The sequence below is a fragment of the Miscanthus floridulus genome, chromosome 19 (genome assembly GCF_019320115.1).
Source record: "Miscanthus floridulus cultivar M001 chromosome 19, ASM1932011v1, whole genome shotgun sequence".
NCBI lineage: Eukaryota > Viridiplantae > Streptophyta > Magnoliopsida > Poales > Poaceae > Miscanthus > Miscanthus floridulus.
This window is the reverse complement of record NC_089598.1, coordinates 15257771-15277627: the sequence shown is the minus strand read 5'-3', so window position 1 is coordinate 15277627 and position 19857 is coordinate 15257771. Positions and strand designations below refer to the sequence as shown.

The following is a 19857-nucleotide window of genomic DNA, read 5'->3' as shown; positions in this document are numbered from 1 at the left end:
TGTTGGTTGTGATGTTCGTTTTGATTGCATTATGCTCCTTGGATGATTAAATGTTTAGAATATATATTGAGATCTCTGTTTGTAACTGTGGATGCTCCTAAAACAAGGTAAACTCTTGTGATTTTTTCCCATGAAACATTAATCATACTACACTTCTACAAAGGCACAAATGTAGTACACAGATTAACTATAAATTTATTAGAACGTGTATAATCCAAACGTATCATACATACGCTTTGTAGATGAATCTAGGGTTACCAAGTAATAGTGAACGAATCTATGCTTTTCAGATAATAAACATAGACTTCTCAGATACAGGGACAACATCAAATTATCACATCACTGATATAGTACTGGCATGCAAGGAAGCACAACTCCACTCTATCTCCACCATCCATCTTATTATTGTTTGATCTAAGGGCTTAGGTGAAGAGGCACACAGATCGCTGACATGACTCCCTCTCATTCACACACACAACAAGGAAGAAGAACACTCCTCAGCATTTGCTTTCGTTGCAGTACTAATGTCTGGAGGGTCGTCCAGAGGGAGAGGAAAGGGAAAGGAAACTACCTAGGGGTGGGAGGGTCCTCTTGGTCCTGATTTCTTTGAGGAAGCTCTTTATGAGAGGTTCCCAGTTGAGAGCAAAGTGATTTCACCAAAGAGGCACCACTGAGAGGATACGATGAAAGGAAAGAAAAGTGGCCAAAATGCATGTATGGTGAGGACTACCTAGTGCAGATGTTCACCGAGGGAATAGATGGAGGTCGTCGTTTCTTCAAATGCCCGCGAGCATGGGTAATTGCTTTTACTATTTGTTTCTTCAATATGTTTGTCTTGTATATAACTTACATGACTTGCTTATTGTAGTCTTCCTTGACCGAAGAAAACTATGAGTTCAGTAGGTGGGTTGATCCTCGACCTATTTATCCGCATGCGAAGTACATCTACTACCTACAGGACCGTATCTTCGATCTAGAAAGGGAAGTTAGCAGTGGTTACAAGGACGACGGACAGGACGACAACAATAATGGTGCTGATTCACAGGAGGCACTCTGCAATGATCCATATTGCACCTGCCCTAACCACAAGAACAAGAGGCCTCCCCCATCGCCCCCGCCACCACCAACAACGGGAGGCTACTATGGAGAAGGTGCAACACAATTTGCTATGTGGCCACACTACTAGGATGACTTTATCTTTTTTCACATGTATCCAGGTTTAATTACCTAAGCCATGTTAGATTTAATTACCTAAGGCATGTTAGGTTTAGTCGAAGGAAACTCTGTACCTAGGTTCAGTACATGTAGTCACATGCCATTTGATGTGTTTCGTGTGTTGATTTATATAATGTCGTACGTCGTTAGGTTTTTTTGCAGCACGTGTTCACATTTCAATATGTCTGTATCATTAAGCGGACTATTAAGACCATAGATAATGAAAAGAACCACATAATGAAAAGTTCAATACTATGCCACATTACACAACATATTAATACTACCACTACGTGCCGACAGTAGACATAGGGGCAAATGCACTTCCAAATCCTCAGTCTGAAACGTACTGAGTAAGCAACTCATCATCTGAGTACCAGTCCTCTACTACAACCCTATTCCTGTGGCTAGGCTCAACTGTGTTGCTCTGACCTTTCTGTCGCTTGTAGTAAGCGGCCTCCGCTTCATCTACGGCCACTGCGGCCTGAGTGAAGAACGCATCATCATCCTCCTCCACCTATAAGCCCGCCTCTGCTAGAGCGATGAGCTCGCTCAGTCTGCTAGTGTCGTCCTCAGCCTCCTACGTCCGCATGCCCGCCTCTGCTAGAGCAATGAGCTCACTCAGTCTGGCAGTGTCGTCCTCATCCTCGTCTCCCTCGTTAGACAACACAATCGGTGATTGAACAGTGCGACCAGCTCATGATCCATGGTCATCTAACTTCTTCTCCTCATACCTTGCACGAGCCACCTCTACGGCATGTTCCCCACTGCAACCAATCCCTTCATGTATAAAATGCAATCAGTTAGCAACGCGGTTATATTACATTTAAAACCAGACAACGAAAAAAGGTTTTCAAGCACTCACTAGCACATAATGTAGCAACATGCTCGTTCAAGACCTGCATCTGTACTCTTGTCTCCTCCCTTGCCTCATTCCTTGCCCTCTCCTCCTCTAACGTCATCCACCTCTCCAATCCCTATTTGTTAAGCCCAACATCGATCGGGTTACAAATACCACATTGTCTAGCAAACTCACGCATCTTTTCTTTGTGATGTTTAACGAATAGGTTGATGTAGTCAGGTCCATATCCCCTCTTCCGTGCAATTAGTTGCCTCTTCTTCAGTTCATCCAAGAACTTAGCTTGACCATCATAACATTCCCAACTGCATTTCCTAGTGCTCTCTTCAAAAGAAATATTATATCATATATGTCTTAGCAAAACAAACAAAATACGATTTCATATTTACCAGAAAAATAACGAACCTCATCATACTCAATCATATGACCGCAATAATGGCCTATTCCAAGCTCCGAAGGGACTAGGCCATAGTTGGATTTTACAGCACATTTGCACATGACAGGAGGTGCTTTGTAGATTACCCTTTCTTTCTTCTTATCCTTAACCCTCCGTGGTTCTTCCGGCCATTAGTTCTTAGGACCATACAACCACTCCTTAAAACGACACTTCACCACTGAAAACACCTAAATAATGAGACATTAGTACATGAACACATATAGCTCAAGATTTCAACACATACATTTTGCACTTACTTCATGCTTGTTTGGACACACAAACTCCAACGTATTCTCAGGGTTTATCATAGCTCGATCTCCGCAATCGCACAGAGGAGGTTTCTCGAGTCGTCTAACTACGGCTAGGTACTTCTCCTTAGCCGTCATTGACGGAGGGTTAGGGGGGGTGGAACCCACCGCTTGAAGTGCTCACGTGAATGTCTCCCTCTAAACCAATCATCGAAAAAGAGGTACCTATGATCAAACTTGTCTGCACCATCGATCCACTGAAAGAAAAAGCGCCTCTCATGGTCCTACACAACGAGATTCCAATAAAATATTAGTAGCATACTTACACAAATAAAGAAAAATGATAGTGCAAACAATTTCTTACATTAAACCGACTACATATGTAGAAGCAACACGCCGTTGTGTCTGGATGTTTCGATTGAAAAACATGGGCTGGGAAACCACAGTCACAGTTAGGGATAGGGAGGTCAGAAGGGACGGGGGCATCTTTGCTAGACGCGTCGGGGTATAATTCTCGAGGACGACCCCGTTTTCGCCAAAACTCCTCCCGAAATATTTCTTGCAGCTAACAAAACGGATGTAATTTAACAAACATAAATCAAAATATCACAAATAAATATCAATGAGAACCATAACTATAATACAACCAATTTCGTTCTAAGAACCAAAAATAGTTAACATTAAACCCTAAACCTAGGGTTTCTCATTTGATCCACAACAATGAACCCATAACATAACTACATGCGCCTAGGTTTGCTAGCTTTTTCCACGCCCTGGAATCAACCTACGGTTGTATAATACATATATTGAGGGATACAATGAAACCATAAGTGATGACGATTCTTAGGTTCAAAAATTCGACTAATATATACTGAATCGATGCGAAAAAACAAGGAGGGGAGCGAGGATACCTTGCTCTCGAAGATCTACGGATCAAATCAAGGTTTTCAAGGTCCAATATGACGATTCGTGAGGTAGGGTGAAGTGGGGAGAGAAAAACCCGAGAGAGAGGAGAAAGAAGAGGAAGAACGCTCGGGCAAGAAGGTCATCGACCGTGCCCAGGAGCTCGGCGCCAGTCACACTGGCGCCGAGCCCCCTGGCAGGTCATCGACCGTGCCCAGGAGCTCGGCGCCAGAGACGCTGGCGCCGCCAGCATCAATGGCGCCGAGCTAAGGGTCCATTTCCTGAATTCTTTCTGCCAGGGGTCTATTTGTGAAAAACTTTAAAAAAAAAAGGGCCAAATTGTAAAAATTTCGGTGTCATTGACCTCTTAACTCTTATGGCATGCTCAGTTGCTCACTTTCCCGCTTGCGTCAGTGAAAGGTTGAATCGGCTACCAAGCCCATGTCTATATGGAATGGAACACTTCTGAGGATCCTACGTGAGTCGAGACGTGCTCATGCCACTCGCTCCATATAGCCACAACTCCAAGCAAAGGTACCCACTGCTAGCAACACGACTAGTCGGTAGTCGCATCATTCGCCTTCCGCTCATTTGCCCATCGACTCTCCATGTCTCTCTCGACTCTCGTAGTTCTCGCCGAGATCCATCAGCTTCACTTGCCGAGCACCTCCAAGTTGATAGCTGATCATATTCAGGAGTAGAGTTGTAACCTCTTGTTCACAACTCTGACCAAAATTTGGCAACGGAACAGGAAAAACAATAACTTGAAGTAGGGAGGCTCAGTAGAGTTGTGACCTTCTGATTATGTTGATCATGTAGGGGATGAAAAACACATCTTGTGATGCGTAAAGGCAGCAAAGTGCGGAGGATGGTTTTGAAGTCCACAACGGAGAGACCATTCTCAAACCAAAACTTCCACTCATTTGCTGAAAATTTCAAACCATGATTTTTTTATGTGTAAGGATCAAGGTACAGGTAGAATCAGGCAATCAGCCACATACTTTCAGCACCCAACAGAGATGAAAATGGTAATATAACTACAGCCAATGTTTCCTTCCTAAGCCATTCACCAATACAGAAAAACTCAACATGATTTTTTAAGTTCTGAAACTGAAATGTCATTTCAAACTGCTTCCCGGTCAGTAGATTGGATCAAATCTAACCACCATTACAGAAGAGTAGCTGAATTTTCTGAAGATGACAGTCAATTCTCATGTCACTGTACATATCAGGGGCAGCAACGATTCAACGCTTTCGGTTTCCGAAGAGATGAATTGCAAAGTTGTTAGAAGTTCTGCTCTCGAACTCCTCTACGGTGCTGGCACATCAAATTGTGGGTATGTTAACCCCGCAGCAGCTGAATTGGCAAGGGAACAAGAAAATAATTATGTAATTAGACATCATATCATGGGTATTACAGCAGTGACAACTAATCAAGAGCGGACAAAATAGATAACAGTAAACACTCAGCTCCAAGATCTAAACTATTAGCTAACATATTGAATTACCTGAACTGGGGATCAGATTTTTGGAACAACTGAATTTCTGAACTGGCCACCATATGGTATGATATGCAATCCGACAATTTGGATTAAGCTAAGAATCTATCAAGGACTGCTAAATCCTATGTGGCACTACGAATACTACAGAACTGAGAACGAGATTATTCCATTCAAAGGCTTCTAGTTATAGCCTTTTTTTTTAAAAAAAAAGGCTTCTAGTTATCTACAGCATGTTTAGAATTAGTCCTAACCAAAGGAAGCAGGCATTGCCTCAAGCACAACTTGACTTAGGCCTCGTTTGGATGCATGTGTATTCACCTCAATCCACACGTGTTGAAGTCGGATGGCTGGTTCGTATCGTTGCTAGTTCGTGAAGAAGTACTGCTGGCTGGTTTGTGTGAGAGGAAAATACTGTTCCGGCTGGAAATTTACTATCGTTTACGATAAGCCACAGCCAAACGAACAGGCTAGCAAGTCACATTAATTGGAGATGAACAAAACTTTATACATCTCACGGAGCTGAAATGTCGAGAAGCAGATAACAACTACTGCACGCACTACAGCGGAAGCTGCAGAGTTTGGCTCATAGGTAGGTCTGTGACCAGAGGGATAGGAAGCCCATACATGCCACCCCGCGCGCACAACATGATGTTCCCGCAATCATTTTGACGGAGCCTCATCTCTCTCCTCAGGTTGGACACGGAGCGCCCGCGAAAGACGAACTCTCCAGCCTGGTCGATATTGTTGATATTTCCATCATCGTTCACGCGCGTGAACCGGATCGTCCGCCCTGGAATTGGTCGGTCGTAGCGCATCTCAATTTCGTCCATGATATTCAGTAACTGAATCAATAACAAGTTGAACGAAATGTTCAGAGACAAAATTATTTACGAATTTATAACAAAGAATCTATTGCAATGAAGCATTTGTGTTTAGAACAATCTGAATGAACAATGTGCTAAGAACGAAATGTTGAGAGACCAAATCCTTTGCGAATTTCACATTAAATTCAGAAGAAGAAAAAAAAACCATTGTGATCTGATTCAAAACCGAACAGCTAAAATTATCTGTATATCTTGACAAAGAACTCCAATGGTGACCTCAATTAAAACTTATACCATGACAGAGGAATTCGTAAAGTGACTGACGATAAAATTTCTGGACAGGTGGTTGCAAATGGGAAGGTAAACAGGATTTATGACTAATAACTTCCTAAAACACACCAAATGCATGCAGAGGCGCAAGAATACAACAAATCATAACCAGTGCTATGCAAGAATAGCATAAACCGTAACTAGTACCATCTAGGAGCGTGGGATACCAAATTAAACTTTCGAGAGACTGATGATTACCGTCAAGAGAGAATGTCATCAAGTAAGAACTAACATGTTCAGTTCAGAAGTTGTCAAGAACAAACGCAAGGATTGCAGCCAGATGATTCAGTAATCCGATTGGACAGCTACGATTTGCGAAAATGGACACTAAGAAGAGACAACGGTGTTCCGACCAAACCGTTCACAGCTCACGGGACGAACGCCAGGAGCCGACAAGTTGAAAGGAGAAACGACGAGAAGCGGGTGGCGAACTCACCCGACGCGGTGGTGGAGGTGGGAGGGGCAGGGACATCGGGCTCAGTGGAATAGTCTCCACCCTCCACTCCGTCATCCTGGTCACCTTTCGGTGAACGGTGACCCGATGTGTGATCGGCAACTCATCGTAGGGAGGGCCGCTGGCGCGCAGGCAGCGCCCCCAGTTCGTGAAGCGGACGTAGTCCTGGCCATCTTCCAGGCTGTAGGGCCTCCAGACGAACTGAGGGTGCAAATTCGGCGTATTTGTTGGAACCGGTGGTGACCACCGAGTTCTCGATCTTGGAGCTGGTTTACAGCCGGCCCGGTTTGTTACCACGAGCCTGTGCTCCCACAGGTCCCAGGTCTACCGAAGCTGACAACATATAAGGCCTTTGGGCCTTCTCAACCCAAAAGACTAGTCTGATAGGTGGGGGTTTCTTCCGCCTTATATGTTGTGCTCCTCCACCATCGCTACACGATGTGGGACTAAACCCCAACAATCTCCCCCTTAGTCACACATCGGGGTGTCCCCGTCATATGTGACGCTCGAGATTTTTTATTGGGTTTAGCTTTTCTGACCATGGGTACCAGCTCTGATACCAATTGTTGGAACCGGTGGTGATCACCGAGTTCACGATCTTGGAGCTGGCTTGCAGGGGTTGAGAAGGCCCAAAGCCTTATATGTTGTCAGCTTCGGTGGACCTGGGACCTGTGGGAGCGCAGGCTCGTGGTAACGAGCCGGACCGGCTGCAAGCCAGCTCCAAGATCGAGAACTCGGTGGTCACCACCGGTTCCAACAATTGGTATCAGAGCCGGTACCCGTGGTTAGAAAAGCTAAACCCGATAAAAAAAATCTCGAGCGTCACATATGGCGGGGGCACCCTGATGTGTGACTAAGGGGGAGATTGTTGGGTTTAGTCCCACATCGTGTAGCGATGGTGGGGGAGCACAACATATAAGGCGGCATAACCCCCACCTATCAGACTAGTCTTTTGGGTTGAGAAGGCCCAAAGGCCTTATATGTTGTCAGCTTCGGTAGACCTGGGACCTGTGGAAGCGTAGGCTCGTGGTAACGAGCTGGGCCGGCTGTAAGCCAGCTTCAAGATCGAGAACTCGGTGGTCACCACCGGTTCCAACAGTATTGTGGTCACGTAATATTAATATTTGAAGGCGACGATGCTTCTGGGCTCGCGAGCATGAGTCAGTTGCGCCCGGCCTCGTTCCACTGACATGTGGGTTCATTGCTGGGCCCGTATACGCCCTCCAGTCCAGCTGGCGAATACGCCTCGGCTGCTGCTGCTGCCGCTGCCAACTGCGTTGGTGAGAGATCCATCGCGACGGCGTCTGGGTCAGCAAGGAGAGCTGCTTCGCCCGGCCGGCCGCACACGCTCGCCGAGCCCACCGGCGTCTAGCCGTCTACCACCAGTGGGTCCACTGGTGTGAGCAAGGCAACGTGGGTTTCGTCGGGCGCCGGCCGTGCTGGGGCTGCCGAGACTGCAGATCAATTGGAACGGCAATGTTGTACTGTTGCTGTTGGCAGCAATGTGTTATTTCAGACCGTGTGTGACACGGCTGAGTGTTTTTAGAGCAGTTGCGTGGAACGGTTTCAAGTCTGATGGAATATGTTCTCTTAGATTCTTGCCTCTCTTTCAGCGTGTTTGGTTCGCGGGTCCGGTGCGTCCAGGTTGATTCCACTCCGCACGGCGTCGTCCGCTGTTTTCGTGCCGGACGACTAGGCTCCTGCGCCTGGCTTGTGAAATCAGTTCCGGAGCATCGGTCGGTGACGGACGGGATCATTCTACACTGCGATCCAAACAAACGAACTGGCAGGCTCGGTGACTTCAGGACATGCCGGTGACGCAATCCAAACACGCCATTAATTAGTAAATCCATCTTTCTGCTGCGAGGAGGTTGCACCATACTTGATTGAATCAAAGTTGTTCATAGAAACATTATCATTTCTGAAGAACCTATCGTTTACCTTGTTCATATGCAGCCGTTTGTTGCTAGAGACCGGCACTAGAGAGAACCGTGCATGTTCTTTTCAAACTGCAGCCAGTCTGTTCGCTGCCTGCAAGCCTTTTGTGATTGCTCCGCTGGGCCGGTATGCATGCAGGACTGATGAAGAAGCTTTTGTGATTGCGCTCTTCTGATCACAAACTACTGATCATTTTCGTCAAAAACAAACTACTGATCAAGTCATGTAAACTCAAGATTATGTTCTGTAACTTGAGCTGTGACGTGTGAACTTACTGTTATGTGCATGTACTTTGATCTGTCAATCTACTATTATATGCTTGTAATTTGAGATCTGAACTCAGTAGTATGACGGCCATTTATCTGGAACTTTGCTGTGCTGTCCAACTTGTATACATGTGGATATATTCTGTCCAATATCCAAACATGCTGTCTAATTTGCATACAAGTCAATATATATATGCTATCCAGTTTGCATCCAAGTGGATATATATATGCTGCCAAAATAACTGGAAGCAGGATAATACATGGAAGCCATTGTCCAAAGATTCAGTTCATGGAGGAGAGATGACTTGGACATGTTGCAAGTGTTCAACTAGTGTGATGAAGGAGCTTATTGCATATGAGCTATGACATAATGTCATGTGGCTAGGTGGAGAATATTAGGAGGCAAGGCTTGGCCACGAAGGACCGGGTTGCTAGTGTGAAGAGCAAGTCAAAGGCTCAGGTGCGATGGACCATCAAGGCGTGAAGCTAGAGCAAGGGACTTTGATGCGGGGGCTTTCCCAATCTTCTCGTCGTAGGATCGAATGGCACCAACAAGGGACCATCAAGGCGTGATAACTTGACCCGTGCAACCAGATGAACTGATGGCACCAACAGTTACTCTAGGCAGCCACCTGTGACAAATGATATCGCCCAACCACACACAATGGATCGATGTCTACCTGAACCACACAAAGATAGATACAAGCTCTTGCAAATCACAAGGATACATTGATCCAACCCCGTTCATGTGTATCCTTGTGAACATCCATCATGCAGACTTCACCATCTTTCCATCCATATATAATACTTGGGTTGGAGCCATCCATATTGATACAGAATTCATCATGAATTTGGAAGTCAGAATCTGGACAACAACACGTCATCTTCAACTTGCTTTCTTTGAACATTGAGTGGCCTATCCATCCATGGAATATTCCTCAAACCTGAGTACAAGAATTGCACCTCCATTAGATACTAAATCATTCTTAGTAGATGCATGCTCATAATCATTAAGGAGTGAATTCACCTTAGTTGCTGCATTCTCGCTCGAGTCATTGGACCCTTGTAGACATTGTTGGCTTGTTCAACACAAGGTTGTGTAGTGCAGCGATGGTCATGGATGTCTTCAACATTGGTTAATGGGCTATCATGATTGATGTCCTCATCAGACTTGGCGCTCGATGGACCGGGGTGCAACTAGTAAAAAGCAAGCGTCTGCGGTCGATGAACCAATAAGGCCACGTGATGATATGAAGTGGGTCATATCATCTATGGAAGATTAAGCCATGGAAGACTTGTGTTGATTAAAAGTGGCTTGATGGAGGTTGCATGCTTGTGTGGCATCACCAACAAAGAAGATGAAATGGAATGTGTAAGTCAAATGTATTTGTAGGGCATTTCATTTCATCGGTCTAAGGTGAAAGCATCTAGGCTCCTAGTTGGGTTTTGGTGATTAATGACAATACATGATTACTGTGACTAATGTGTGTTTTGCAGAGGCAATTAAGTTAGGTCACGGTAATGGAGATCGATTGGGCTATCATGGTGGTCATGCCCCTACGATGAAAATCATTTCGGTTTTCAAAAGATGAACGACAAGGTTAATGATGGACTAGTTCTAAGTGTCGTTTGGTGTTGAGGAGACACTTAGAGTAGTTTATGACCTTGTTTTTCCTTTGGTCGTACTATTAAGGGGGGTATGGACGGGTAGCTTGACCTAGGTGAGTCTAGTGGGTTAGGTGTGGTGCACACTTGCTAAATCTAGCACTAGGTAGCTCCTAGAAAGCCCTTAGATCCATTGGAGCAAACTTCATTCATGTATGATTGAGGGTTAGAAGTGAATGGAGGGTCAAATGTTGACCGGACGCTGGTTCCGGAGTGACCAGACGCTGGCACAGAGTCCGGTCAGTTCATTTGATCAAGGTGAAATCGTCTGGTGCTACCGGACGCTGAGAGGTGAAGTGACCGAACGCTGGGTCCTAGCGCTCCGGTCGACTCTAGTAAGGTTCTAGAGAGGAAAAATCATGACCGGACACGTCCGGTCAGAACTTAAATAATGGAGATCGAGGAGAACTGACCGGAGCGTCCGGTCAACATGACCGGAGCTTCCAGTCACCCCGTAGAGGCACATAACGGTTCATTTTTTAGCCATGGTTATAAATACTTCCTCCATTCATGTGTGGGGGCACTTTTGCTCATTCCAACCGCTGAGAAACACCTTTGAGTGCCAAGAAGAGTAAGTTCCTAGTGAGGTGATTGAGATTTGAGAATCCCAAAGAGAGCCCTCATTAGTGAAAGCAAGAGTAGCAAAGTGTGCATCCACCCTTCTCATTAGGCTTGTCGTGGTCAAGTGAGAGTTCATGTTTGTTACTCTTGGTGATCGCCATCACCTAGATGGCTTGGTGGTGATTGGAAGCTTGGTGATCATCCGACGGAGTTTGTGGATGACCCAACTCAAGTTGTGAGCGGTTGTGGGTGATTCACCGTGACGGAGTGTCAAAGAATCAACCCGTAGAGAGCACTTGATCCTTGCGCGGATCAAGAGGGAGCTACACCCTTGCACGGGTGCTCCAACGAGGACTAGTGGGGAGTGGCGACTCTGCGATATCTCGACAAAACATCACCGCGTTCCTCCTCCTCTCTTTACTTTGAGCATTTACTTTGAGCAATTCAATTCTTGTCATTTACATTCATAGAATTGTCATGCTAGAGTAGAATTGGAATATAGGTTGCTAAACTTTTGTGCGGTAGATCAATAGAAACACTTTCTAGGCACAAGGGGTTAATTGGGCTAACCGTAGTACTTAATTATTGCAAAAAAAATTAGAATTAGCCCAATTCACCCCCCACTCTTGGGCATCTTGATCATTTCATAAGGTTAAGTTGAGAAGTGCCTAAACGGATTTAAGATAGATGGTCGTACTATCAAGAGGGGAAAGCTTATTTGCATATTGGACATCTAGTGCCACTTTTTTTGGGGAATAGTCATATAGTGCCACTTGAGTGATCTAACTTTGCATGCATTGCTACGATCGAGTAGCGGTTGAAAATGAGTTTGAAAACCTTTGTGAAATAATTTGAAAATGCTAACATGTGTAAAAGGTGGTGGCTGTGTTGTAGGACAACACTTGAAGTTAGCGAATTTTCAAAAGGTTTAAAATGATTTGATTCAAGGTTCAAGGACGAACTCAGAAGGCACTGGACTATAAGGTGCAGTTTTGCTGGTGGCGCACAGAAGAGTTGAGCTAGGACTGGTTGAGCCTAGCGGTAGACCTAAGCAAATTGAGCCCAGCCCAGTCCGAGCATGAAAGATTTTGGCTTGTCCATGAACCTTAGTGAATAGAGCCTGGGCATAGCTCCCACTGCCTAGAAATATTTTTCTCGGCCTGATCTCGACCTAAAATACTGATTTTAGCTATTTTACACTGTAAAATGTGTGGGTGGCCTGCCCACGCCTGGGACTAGCCCAAAAAATTAGGTCTGCCTTGCTCAGTGGGACAGTCACGGGCGAGAATTTTTTGGCTAGAAATAGCCAGGCTTTTTTTGGCTCGGCCTAAACCCGGCCCCACCTACACAATGCTCAAGTCTACTTGGCGGTTGTCGATGCGGGACCCACAGGATACCCCGCAAGGGAGAGAGAAGATCTAGTCCAACTAGGATTCTTCCCATGTAATCTTAGTAGTAGTACTATTCAGTAATCCTACTAGGAACTTTCATTATAAACCGACTAGGACTCTGGCCTCCTGACTATATAAAGGAGGGCAGGGCTCCTGGGGAAGAGGACGACAGAGAACAGAACGACAACCATTGTACAACACAACACTTTACAATCAATCCAACGCAAAGGCTAACGCCGACTGGACGTAGGGTTGTTACTCGATCCATGATCGAGGGCCTGAACCAGGATAAATCGTCTATCTTTTGCGTTAACCATCGAGTTTGGCATACTCTGAAGCCCGAACACACTGCCTCGGGGACCCCCGTGGCAGGCTATCAGTGGTAAAACATCGATAGCTGGCGCGCCAGGTAGGGGCTTTCGGCGAATTTGCATCCGAGAGCTCGATGGACCTCAACAACATGATCTTCTCAACAGGATCCACTTTCATCTTTGGCTCATGGATCTGCGAGGCGGACAACAATGGCAAGCTCCAAAGTCGTCTCCTCGAAGATTCAAAACACCATGAAGACGATTCTATTCTGACAACCACGACAGATCAAATCTCCGGAGGATTCGCGTAGCTCATAGTGTCTGATTCAACTCAGGTTCCACAGCTTTGCGCATCCGACTCGTATTCGAGCTCCGCATTCGAGTTGGAGTCTTATCCGAGTCCTTTCAGGAAACCGAGTTCTTTTCCGATGGGACTTAAGAATGCGGCCTTGACCTATCAAGAATACAACTTGGAGTACACGCAGAATCCCTTCAAGAAGTCAGATCTTCCTCCACTTGGACTCTTAAACATGGAAACATCTTATCAGGGACAGTTCGAAAGATCCTTCAATCCAATGCTTGGGATACCACTGACAGGAGCCCAGGAGGGTCTCGTGCTAATGATAACATCGCAAGACTGTATCATCCACTGGCCAGGTTCCGTTCTTGAAGATAGCGGAACCCAACTAGTCGGCACAACAACAGCTATTCTACCTTACCAAGAAGGAGACTCGATCTGCGACGTTGAAGCATCTACTGAAGTCATCAGCAACTCCGACAGTATGAAAACCAACACCAATAACAGAACGGCTCATGCATAGGAAGTGCTCATGGTTCGACATCCTCGGTCACCATTAAATCCCCTAGAAGCACCCGATGTCAGGTCATCAGATGAATCAGAATCCAACATATCACCCTTTGCCCAGGGCTACGATGGAGAAACCGAGAGTCAGAAACAAGCTAGAGAAAGGAAAAACAAGTTGAAGCAAGGGCGCCAACACCGTGCTAAGCAGCGCAGGGAAGCCTGGATCAGATATGAGTCAGATTTGGCTGAATACGATAGAAGAAAATCACAACGAGAAGTCGAAGAAAGACGCGCGACAAATACGCCTTACGATAAGATTCGAGAAGCATTAGAAGAACTCAGGGCAACTTCATATCCCGGTGAGAAGTATGAACAGCTCCAAGACCTGTTCTGGTCGACGATCCCGAGAACGCATGAAGAGAGAGCCCAATCAAGACTACCCGCCAGATCAACAACCCACAGGCAAGAAGATCAAAATCAAAGGAAGTCTGCTTTCAAAAGACTTGGGCCAGGTGGAAGTCATAACGGAGAAAGTAGGAAGGAACATAATCAAGGCCACCAATTTGAACAACCAAGAAAGACCAAGAGTAGGGTGCCTACCCAGACAGCCTCGCAGAACTATTCCCATCAAAACAACAGTTGGCCAGAAGGAGGTGTTGAATCCGAATTCAAAGAAGCCAGAACGCACGATAGATTCCCCTGTTTCGCGAACAGGCTTGCATCAGTATGATTACCTCACAAGTTCAAACCGTCTAACCACTCCAAGTATGATGGCAAAACTGAACCAAGGCAATGGCTCAGAATATATTCACAATCAATTGAACTAGCCGGAGGAGACGACGATATCAAAACCCTATTCTTTCCCATGGCACTAGAAACTATGCCCCTCCAATGGTTCGATAAATTGAACCCAGGATCGATCAGAAATTGGGAAGACTTGCAAAGAGCTTTCTGTGAAAATTTTGTGGGTATCATCACACACCCAATCACTCATGCAGAACTAAAAGGACTCAAGCAAAAGGGAGGTGAAAGTCTCAGAAATTACTATCGACGATTCGGCGAACTACGGGCTCAAGTGCACGACATCACTGAACGAGAAGTAATTGAAGCTTTCTCTCACGGAATCATGGCTAGGTGGCAATTTCAAGACTTCTGCAAAGAAAATCTAAGAAACAATGAAGAATTCAGACGAACAGTAGAAAAGATGATTACTGCAGAAGAAAAAACACGAGAGAGGTTCCCGAATAGAAGCAACCAGGACAACCCGGACAAGCAAAATCATCGAAATAGCAGACATCGAGAAAGAAAACGTAGACCATACAATACCGTGGTAATGGCCGACAAATCAAAGAAGTTTCCCAAACCCAGAAGATATGATGACATTGAAAACATACGTTGCCCATTGCACCCTAATGGGAGGCACACCATCGGAAATTGCTACACTTTCAATGATCGATACATAAGAAAAGATAGTAAGGAGAACACCAAAGAGGACAATCAGAAAAAAGATGAAGACAACCACGAGGACAAAGGATTCCAAAAACCTAGAGGAACGGTAGCAGTGATCTTCTCAGGGACTCCAGATTGCAGAAGCAAACATCAAGAAAAACTAGCACTATGGACTATCATGACAGCAGAACCGGCTACACCAAGATATCTCAATTGGTCACAGTATCCTATCCAATTTACCAGAGAAGACCAATGGACTAGCATGGGAAACACAGGCCATTATCCACTGGTTCTAGATCCAACTATCACTGGTATGACTGTCACCAAAGTACTAATCGACGGGGGAGCCAAACTCAATATCATCTTTTCAGAAACACTAAAGAAGATGGGACTATAACTCGCCGGGATGATTACACCAACAGGTACACCTTTTTACGACATAGTACCAGGCAAGGCAGCCATGCCACTCGGACAAATTACTTTACCCGTTACTTTTGGAACTCCTTCGAACTACCGAACAGACTTTATCAAATTTGAGGTCGCAGACTTCGATTCGTCATATCATGCAATCCTCGGACGCCTAGCACTGGCAAAATTCATGGCAATACCACATTATCCATACCTACTGCTTAAGATGCCAGGACCCAATGGTATCCTTTCTCTTCGAAGTGATTTGAAGTGTGCTTTTGACTGCGACGTTTAGGCAATCCAAATTGTAGCCAAAGCACAAGCCGACAATGGAAGAAAAGAAATAGCCACAATTGCTGCAGAGATGAGCCAAGAAGAATTACAAATACCGGCTAAAAAGCCCAGCATCATCGCACCACCAAAAGAAGCCGACGTCAAGCAAATCGACTTGGGCACTGGCGATACCTCCAAGACAGCAACCATCAGTGCTCACCTCTCGGCAAAATAGGAACTCGCACTCACCAACTTTCTTCGGGACAACAAAGATATCTTCGCTTGGAAGCCGGCCGACATGCCAGGTGTCCCAAGGGAGTTGGCTGAGCACAGAATTGATGTTAATGAAAGCTCCAAGCCTGTAAAGCAACGGCTACGACGATTCTCACCTGACAAAAAGGCAGTGATTAAAAAGGAAATCACAAAACTGATGGTAGCCGGATTCATTAGAGAAATCCTTCATCCAGACTGGCTAGCAAACCCGGTCCTTGTGCAGAAGAAGAACACGGATGAATGGCGCATGTGCGTCGACTACACAGATCTCAACAAACATTGCCCAAAAGATCCGTTCGGGCTACCACGCATTGACCAGATAGTTGACTCAACAACGGGGTCTGCACTATTATCCTTTCTCGATTGCTATTCAGGGTATCACCAGATCGCATTAAAAGAACAAGACCAGAGCAAGACGTCTTTCATTACTCTATTCGGTGCTTATTGTTACAAGACCATATCATTTGGACTAAAGAACGCTGGCGCCACATATCAAAGAGCTATCCAAACTTGCCTTGGGGATCAAATCGGTGAAAATGTGGAGGCATACGTGGATGATGTAGTGGTGAAAACAAAGAACCCAGACACTCTGATCGGAGATTTAAAGCAAACCTTCAAAAACTTAAAGAGATGGAGATGGAAGTTGAACCCAAATAAATGTGTATTCAGAGTTCCATGAGGACTCGGATTTTTGGTCAGTCAGCGCGGGATTGAAGCCAGCACCAAGCAAATTTGAGCCATAACAAAAATGGGCCCATCTAGAAGTATCAAAGATGTGCAGAAACTAACAGGATGCATGGCGGCCCTCAACCGTTTCATATCAAGGCTCGGCGAAAAGGGGTTACCCTTCTTTAAACTACTAAAGAAGACAGACAAGTTTGAGTGGATAAAAGAGGCCGACGAAGCTTTCAAGAAACTTAAGGCATACCTCACATCCTCACCAATTCTCACACCTCCAAGGAAAGATGAAGATATGATGCTATACATTGTGGTGACTACTGCTGTGGTCAGCACGGCAATAGTCGTAGAAAGAGAAGAAGAAGGACGCATGTATAAAGTGCAACGACCCATATACTACATCAGCGAAGTATTATCCGAATCAAAAAATATGGTACCTGCATATACAAAAACTACTCTACGCCCTACTGATCACTTCACACAAGCTTCGCCACTATTTTGAAAGCCACCAGATCACAGTGGTGACATACTTCCCGCTCAGAGACATCTTACACAACAGAGATGCGACGGGACGCATATCAAAGTGGGCAGTTGAACTCGGAGCTCTTAACATCGATTTCACCCCACGGAAAGCAATCAAATCTCAAGCCCTTGCCGATTTTGTGGCCGAGTGGACAGAGATTCAACAGCCTTTATCAGATACAATCCTTGACCACTGGAAGATGTACTTTGATGGGTCACTCAAACTAGGCAGAGCCAGTGCAGGCGTTCTCCTCATTTCTCCAGAAGGAAAACAACTCAAGTACGTCCTTCAGATATTATGGCAAGCTATAAATAACGAAGCAGAATATGAAGCCCTCATCCATGGGCTACGAGTGGCAATTACCCTCGGAATAAAGAGATTACTCGTGTACGGCGATTCAGCAGTAGTCATCAACCAAGTCAACAAAGATTGGGATTGCACCAAAGAAAACATGGGTGCTTACTGTGCCGAAATACGGAAACTTGAAAAACATTTCCAAGGATTAGAAATTCTACACATCCTGTGCGATTCCAACATTGCAGCAGATGTCCTCGCCAAGCTCGGATCAGACAGAGCGAAGGTTCCACCCGGCGTATTCATAGAAGAGATATCAGTTCCCTCTATCAAACAACCCAGTGAGACAACCCTTGAAATTCAAGCTAAAGGTGTTCAGATCTTGGTAATCAACATTTCATGGAGCCAAGTTTTCATCGACTATATCAAAGAAAATAAATTGCCAGCAGAAAAAGCAGAAGCCACCCAAGTTGTTCGCAGAAGCAAAAACTATGTTCTAGTAGGAGATAGACTTTACAGAAGAGTAGCATCATCAGGAGTACTCCTAAAATGTGTCTCATTCGAAGAAGGCAAAGAAATCCTAGACGAAATACACTCAGGTTGCTGTGGAAATCATGCCGCTTCAAGAACACTGGTTAGCAAAGCATTTCGCACCAGATTCTACTGGCCAACCGCTTTGAAAGACGCAGAAGAACTTGTCAGAAAATGCAAAGGTTGCCAAATGTTTGCAAGACAAGCCCATGTGCCAGCTCACAATATTATCTGCATCCCACCCGCTTGGCCTTTTTCCTGCTGGGGACTGGATCAAGTAGGACCCCTGAAGAAAGCAAAAGGCGGCTTCGAGTACATCTTTGTAGCAATCGACAAGTTCACCAAGTGGATTGAATACAAACCACTCGCGAAATATAGCGCAGCCAAAGCAGTCGAGTTCATCCAAGACATTATGCACCGCTTCGGCATGCCCAATCGAATCATCACAGATCTAGGCTCCCCCTTCACAGCTACAGAATTCAAAAGCTAGGCACAAGACTGTGGTTTTAGTATAGACTACGCGTCTATTGCACATCTAGAAGCCAATGGACAAGTAGAAAGGGCTAATGGACTCATACTAGCCGGATTAAAACCAAGGTTATACGAAGAACTAGTGGACTATGGGTCCAAATGGATTGAAGAATTACCTAAAGTAGTATGGGGGCTACGAACTCAAATAAGCAGAGCAACAGGCTACTCACCCTTCTTCCAGGTTTATGGGTCAGAGGCCGTACTGCCTGCCGACTTGATCTGGACATCACCAAAGATAGAACAATACGATGAAGGAGAAGCAGAACACATAAGAAGATTAGAACTCGATAGCTCAGAAGAAGTCAGAGTAAATACTACCCTCCAATCAGCCAGATACCTACAAGGTTTAAGACGACACTACAACAAGAGTACCCATCCTCGATCATTACAAGTCGGAGACCTAGTGCTAAGAAGGATACAAAAGACTGACGGATGACATTAGCTACTCAGTCCATGGGAAGGTCTGTTCATTGTCACAAAAGTCACCGGACCAGGCACATACAAGTTAATAACCGAAGATAGAAGAGAAGTCAGCAATACACGGCACATCAGCCAGCTAAAAAGATTCTACGCGTAAAAACAACTCAAGAAAAAACAGATATGCAAGCCATAAGGGACCAACGTTCACAATCGACAAAGGACAATATTCCTCGACAACATATGTATTAGTTTGTATTCATGATCAATAAAGATGATATTCATCCACAGCATGTCTTGTCATGACTTTCAATGAGTTGTTTTCATGAAACAAAAAGCAAAATGGCCGAAAACATGCCTGAGCATCCCGACCGAGAGCAAAATAGCTGAAAAGACGCTTGAGCCCACCGATAAGGGTAGCTAAAAGCTAACACCCGAAACAAAAAGCAAAATGGCTGAAAACATGCCTGAGCATCCTGGTCGAGAGCAAAATAACTGAAAAGACGCTTGAGCCCGCCGATGAGGGTAGCTAAAAGCTAACACCCATAACAAAAAGCAAAATGGCTGAAAACATGCCTGATCATCCCGGCCGAGAGCAAAATAGCTAAAAAAACACTTGAGCCCGCCGATGAGGGTAGCTAAAAGCTAACACCCGAAACAAAAAGCAAAATGGCTGAAAATATGCCTGAGCATCCTGGCCGAGAGCAAAATAGCTGAAAAGACGCTTGAGCCCGCCGATGCTATGCTGCTGGTCCATGCCAGCCTCCTCGTCCAT

General features: G+C 45.2%; 1 long non-coding RNA gene across 1 annotated transcript in view; it reads right to left on the bottom strand.

Annotated features, from left to right (window-relative positions):
• Nucleotides 1–4685: 4685 nt before the first annotated feature.
• The window catches only part of LOC136527087 (uncharacterized), a 46533-nt gene continuing 31361 nt past the window's right edge, over nucleotides 4686–19857 (bottom strand). The window contains exon 4 of the long non-coding RNA XR_010776672.1: nucleotides 4686–5015. This is a non-coding gene — a long non-coding RNA (uncharacterized lncRNA). The remainder of the gene's footprint in view (nucleotides 5016–19857) is intronic.